The sequence below is a fragment of the Physeter macrocephalus genome, chromosome 16, assembly GCF_002837175.3.
Source record: "Physeter macrocephalus isolate SW-GA chromosome 16, ASM283717v5, whole genome shotgun sequence".
Classification (NCBI taxonomy): domain Eukaryota; kingdom Metazoa; phylum Chordata; class Mammalia; order Artiodactyla; family Physeteridae; genus Physeter; species Physeter macrocephalus.
Window position 1 is genome coordinate 46,669,549 of NC_041229.1, and position 6,046 is coordinate 46,675,594.

Genomic DNA, 6,046 nt, shown 5'->3' on the forward strand with positions numbered 1-6,046 from the left:
AAAACTATAGACCAATATCCTTCATGAATATAGATGCAAAATTCTAAACAAAATATTAGTGAGCCAAATCCGTCAACATAAAAGAATTAAACACAATGAACAAGTGGAATTTATCCCAGGAATGCAAGGTTGTTTCAACATTTAAAAATTGATCAGCGTAGTACATGATATTACTAGAATGAAGGACACAAACCACAGGAACATGTCAATGGATGTGGAAAAAGCATTTTAAAATACCCAACACCCATTTGTGATAAAACTTTCAACAAACTAAGAATAGAAGAGAATGTCCTCAACCTGATGAAGAACCAACAGCTAACATCATACTTAATGGTGAAAGAATGAATACTTTCTCCCTAAGATCTGGAAGTTGTTTTCACCACTCCCGGTCAACATGGAGGGTCTAGCCAGTTCAATAAAGAAAGAAAAATAAAGTAAAGGCATCCAGACGGGGGCGGGGGGGGGGAGTAAAACTGCCTTTATTCACAGATGACATAATCCTGTAAGCAGAAAATGCCAAAGAATAGAATAGCACTTGCATTGCTCTCGCTCTCACCCTCCCTCCCTATCTCTCTTTCTCTCTCTCCTAACAAATGAGCTTAGAAAGGTCATAGAAAGCAAGGTCAATATACAAAAATCAATTGTATTTCTATAGACTAGCAGCAAATAATCTAGAAATAAAATTAAGAAAACATTCCATTCACAATAACATCAAAAAGAAAAAATAAGCAATTCAAGAGGTGCAAGTCTTGTACAATGAAAACTGCAAATCATTGATGATAGGAACTAAACACTTAAACACATGGAGAAATGTTCCATGTTCATGGAATTGAAGACTCAATATCGTCAAGGGGGCAGTTCTCTCCAAATTATCTATAAATTCAACACTATACCTATCAAAATCCCTGCAGGCTTTTTTTTTTTTTTTGTAGAAATTGACAGGATGATCCTAAAACTTATATGGAAATGCAAGGGACTTAGAATAGCCAAAATTTTTGAAAAAGAATGAAGTACATGATCCAATTTCAAAGCTTACTATAAAGCTAAAATGATCAAGATAGTGTGCTCATACAGATCAATGGAACAGAGTTGAGAATTCACAAATAAGTCCTTACATTCATGCTAAATTGATCTTTCAACTACCAAGATAATTCAATGGAGGAAAGAATTGTCTTTTGAACAAATGATGCTGGGACAACTGGATATCCACTGCCAAAATATATATATATATATATAGACATTTACCTCACACCATATACAAAAATTAACTCAAAATGGACCACAGATCTAAATGTGAAAGCTAAAACTATACAATTTCTAGAAGAAAATATAGCAGAAAAATCTTTGTGAATGATTGAGGAGAGTTCTTAGATACAATTTAAAAGTGTGATTCATAAAAGAGAAAATTGATAAATTGTACTTCACCAAATTTTTTAACTTTTGCACTTTGAAACACAGCAATAAGGAAAAAAATGACAAGTAACAGACTGGGAGAAAGTATTTGCAAATTACATATCTGATAAAGGCATTGGATTCAGAATATGTAAAGAACTTTTACAACTCAGTAGGATGACAAAAAAACCCAACTGAACAAATGGGCAAAATATTTGAATCGACATAGTACTAACAAAGATATGTGAGAGAATGTACACTAAAAGATGTTTAACAACATTAGTTGTATTAAAATTAAAACTACAATGGGATAACACTTCCCACTCACCAGAATCACTGTAATAAAAAAGACAGAAAGTGTTGGAGAGAATTAAAACCTCTTCTAGCAGGGCTTTGTCTCCTAAGCACTATGAGGTTAAGGGAAATTTCCCTGCCTTTTAAAAGTCTTCATCCTAACCCCCCAGCCTCTCATACATAGTCCCAGAACTCAGCAAGTGTCATTTAGTATAGTGGATGCTGTGGTTGTACCACCCAGATCCCTCTAAAGGTCTGAAACACTTACTCAGGGCCAGCTGCCAGGTGTATGATCAGCTGAAGGCTCACAGTTGCATCCCCCGCTGGGAGCTGCAGTTGACTGAAGGAAGATGCTTCATCCAAGGTTATGCCCTATCCCCAGGGACAGCCTGCATCCAATGACTGGTTGATTCGAGTCCAAAGGTCCAACCGCCTTGCCACAATTGCAGACATCTCTAAATGGCCATCCCAGCTTCAGAGCTCCCTGGGAGATTGGCTAAGGTCACTGTTGAAACTGTATGTATCACCATTCAACTTCTGCAGCATCCTGGTTCTCTTGCTCCCTCTCAAGTGTTGTTGAGATGACTCCCCAGTAAGCTTCCAAAGGCAAATCTCAGATTCAGTACCTGTTTCCTGAGGAACTCAACTTGCAACATGAAACTAGCCAAGCTTCTCAATTTTCCAATCTGTTGCACCAGCCTCACATGACCATCTAAAGCCTTGCTGGGTTTCTCTTTCCCTCAGTAGAGACCCTCTGCAAGAACAAAGCCAGATCCTTAGTCTATGTCCAGAATCGGTAAATACCCCCAGCAAACAAAATGGCCACTCACCTCAGGAGCGCTCCTTCCTCTCTGGAATTCCTATTTATCTAGTCTTTGCTGCTTTCACAGCTCCCATATGTCTTTAAACATATGATTTTTGTAATTTATCCATATTTTTCTGGATGTTGCAGGGAGGGTGTTGGGCTGCCATGACCTACTACATCCTATCTAAAGTGGAAGTCTCTAGACACAGATTTTCAAAATTCCAAATGATACTACTAACTTTTTTTCCCTAACTTAATTGAATTGTAGTTAGAAAACTTACTTGTGTTATTCAAATATTTTAGAATTTTGATGAAATTATTTATGATCTAATATATAGTCAAATTTAATAAAATATTTCATGTACTCTTAAAAAAATATGGATTCTCACTGTTGAATGCAATGCCCTCTTATGTTCATGGGATCAAACTTGTTAATTGTTTTGTTCAAATCTATAGCCTTACTGATTTTTGTCTACTTGATCTGTTTCTGCAAGAAAAATAGTAAAACTTATCACTATGGTAAACTTGTCAATTTTCCTTGTAGTTCTCTCCATATTTGCTTTATGGATTTTGAACCAATGTTATTTGATACATAAAATTTAGAATTGTTATAACTTCCTGGTGAATTAAAACTTTTGAAACTTTAAGTAATGATTTTCTTTATCTCTAGTAACACCTTTGCTTCTATTTTTACTAATATTAACACAGCTATACCATCTTGCTTATTTTGTCTCTGTCTCTCTCCTATAATTCATTATTTAGATGTTTAAGTTCTTGTACTAGTTTGAGAATGGTGAATACTGACAAATTATTTCTCCCAGAAAACTACATTCCCAGACACTATGAATATATGGTTGAACTAACACAAATACATACCACCATTTTATCAATTACATAATAAAAGAGTATCAAATATCCAACTACTAAGTTACACAGTTCAAAATCATATAAAATATTAGATGTCTGGGGCTTCCCTGGTGGCGCAGTGGTTGAGAGTCTGCCTGCCAATGCAGGGGACACGGGTTCGTGCTCCGGTCCGGGAGGATCCCACGTGCCGCGGAGTGGCTGGGCCCGTGAGCCATGGCCGCTGGGCCTGCGCGTCCGGAGCCTGTGCTCCGCAGCGGGAGAGGCCACAGCCGTGAGAGGCCCGCGTACCGCAAAAAAAAAAAAAAATTGTGTCTTACCAGTTCATTAGTAGAAATCCTCTTCTGTTTCGGTTGGAAAGACAAAGAAAAAAATATCACACTTAAAACAAAAATAATAGTAACTTCCAATAGGTATGGCAAAGAATTATAAGAACTTCCGAAATTTTTGAAATGTTTTTGCTACAAAGTATCTTTACCTTTAAAGTTTACTAAATAAAAGGACCTATTCTATACATCCTACACAAGACAAAGAGAACATGGAATTTCTAGTATGGAATCCTAAAAATATTCCATAGCCTCTTTCCATTCTGTCTTCAGGCCCTCCCCTCTAAAACTGCATTCCCAAGTGGAAACAAAGTAACTGTAAGGCTTTTTTGTCTGAAGATATTACACACATGTGCTTCTGTATGGTGTATATTTTACATGAACTTTCAACCAGAGATGTGTGATTTTTTTCAAACTGGAGGTTTTCACAACAGCACAAAATGAGATTTATAGAAAGACATTAAATAATCACCATAAGCCTTGGTAAGAATTCAACAAAATCACTTGTTACACAAACCTGATGTATACTGGTACACGTGTGGGGTGGTAAACATAAAGGAGCAGACAAATAACCATATAGGTCTTACTTGCAATGTCTGAGATGACTGGAGGAATAAACCACATATGGTTTACAGTGCTGTTCCTAATTCCTAGGATTTTAATTCTGTATGATACTAAAAATATACAAGTATTGTGCGGAGTATTTTGGCACCTAATCTCTCAATTACTTATATATTGTTTCTGGCATGGGGATAGTAGTAAGCCAAACAAAGAGGGTGCAATTCTGTCAAGCTTGTGGCTTTTCAGTATTCCTTTGGAAGCTTCATTAGACTTGTCATTCATTAAGCCTATTATGTTGGCTAATATGTACGATAAATTAAGTCCTGTCTCAAGTTTGACTTCCAAGGCAACAGCATGAGGCAGCCAAGTTTTACTGAATGCAAACAGTTGTTTCTATGACCACTAGAGTCTCTGAAGCGCAGACGCATTTTAGAACGGTATTTCTCCAAATACAAAAGTTGCTTGCTGTTAAAAGCTCCACGCCGCTTTTGTCTTATAAACTGTACTGCATCTTCATTTTTCATTCCACCTTCAATTAATGCCAGGGCCAATCCAGAACCTGGATACCTTCTTCCTCCACAAGAGCAGTGTCATAAGTTGCTTCACATACTCTTACTGTTGTGGTAACTCCGTATTTCTTAAGGTTCTCTATAAATTTGTTTAAGGTTGCACTGGTTGGATTGTGTGTAATAAGAAATCTCATGTTCCTGTATGTGACCTCCACAGGGGCTGGGCGGTTCAGTGGAGCCATGTTATTTTAGTTTTAAAAAAAAAAAAACAAAAAAAACTCGATACGGTTACGAAAAAAAAAAATTAAATTTTTGAATGCAGAAATGATGTAAAGAAACAGAAGTCTACTCCAATATGCCCCACTCGAAATTCTCAATGCTCTGGATATGCAATTGGGAGTAACAGGAAATGAAATGAACCTCCTAACAAGAAGCCATCCTTCAGTTCAGTAATACTGAGTCAATGGAAAGGAAGAGCACCGAGGTTTACCCCATCCAGGTCGTAATTCCTGTAAAATGCTCTGATGATTTCAATCCCACACTTCTGTGTCCAGGATGACCGTGCCTATGGGGGCTTCTTGGTGGAGTAGCAACGAATTTCTACAGTTCACTTGTCCTCATAAAGGTCGTGCTGTGCCTGGCAGTACTCTCCGGGGCCCTTCAGAAACTCCATAAATGCGTGACCAAGAACACCACAGGAAGGAGTTAGCTTACTCATTAAAGACTGTGGCCCAATCATACAGCCGGTTCCGTGGTACACGCGGCGGTGGCGTCAGCTGCTGAGGAGGGAGCTGTAGTGATCGTCGCAGAGCTGCGGCTGCGGCGCGGCTCCCAGCTCTACCCCACGCCGGCCTCGGGACAGCCAATCCGCGCGCGCCGAAGCTCTCTTGCGTCGCAAGCCCTGCCTTTTATAGCCGGCGTGACGTACGCTCCTCTTCACCAATCGCGGCGGGGCGGGCCAAGAACCTGAGAGCGAGGGCGTGGGGCCCGCCCCCCCCAGACGTCACCACGGCCGCCGCGGGGAGTGAGCTGGTTGGCATAGGGAGAAGGGCTGCAGCTTGAACCTTCTCGCCTGCCCGCCTCCTGCTGGGGAGGAAAGAGGCTGAGGACGGACTTGAGGATGGGAATGGTGGGGGACAGAGGCTGAAGAGAGACGGAGGGGGGCCAGAACGGGCGGGAAAGGGAACGGTAGTGGAAGAATCCCGCCCATTGACTCTGCTATGTCTTCCTCCACCGGCTTCATGTTTTAGACATATTGCTAGGCGTTTTTTCAGTTCCGTCTGACCAACTTTGTC

At 39.8% G+C, this 6,046-nt stretch overlaps 1 pseudogene; it reads right to left on the bottom strand.

The window, feature by feature from the left end:
* Positions 1-4,105: 4,105 nt before the first annotated feature.
* On the bottom strand, positions 4,106-5,004 carry LOC112066984 (protein tyrosine phosphatase type IVA 1-like; annotated as a pseudogene).
* Between the last annotated feature and the right edge of the window lie 1,042 nt (positions 5,005-6,046).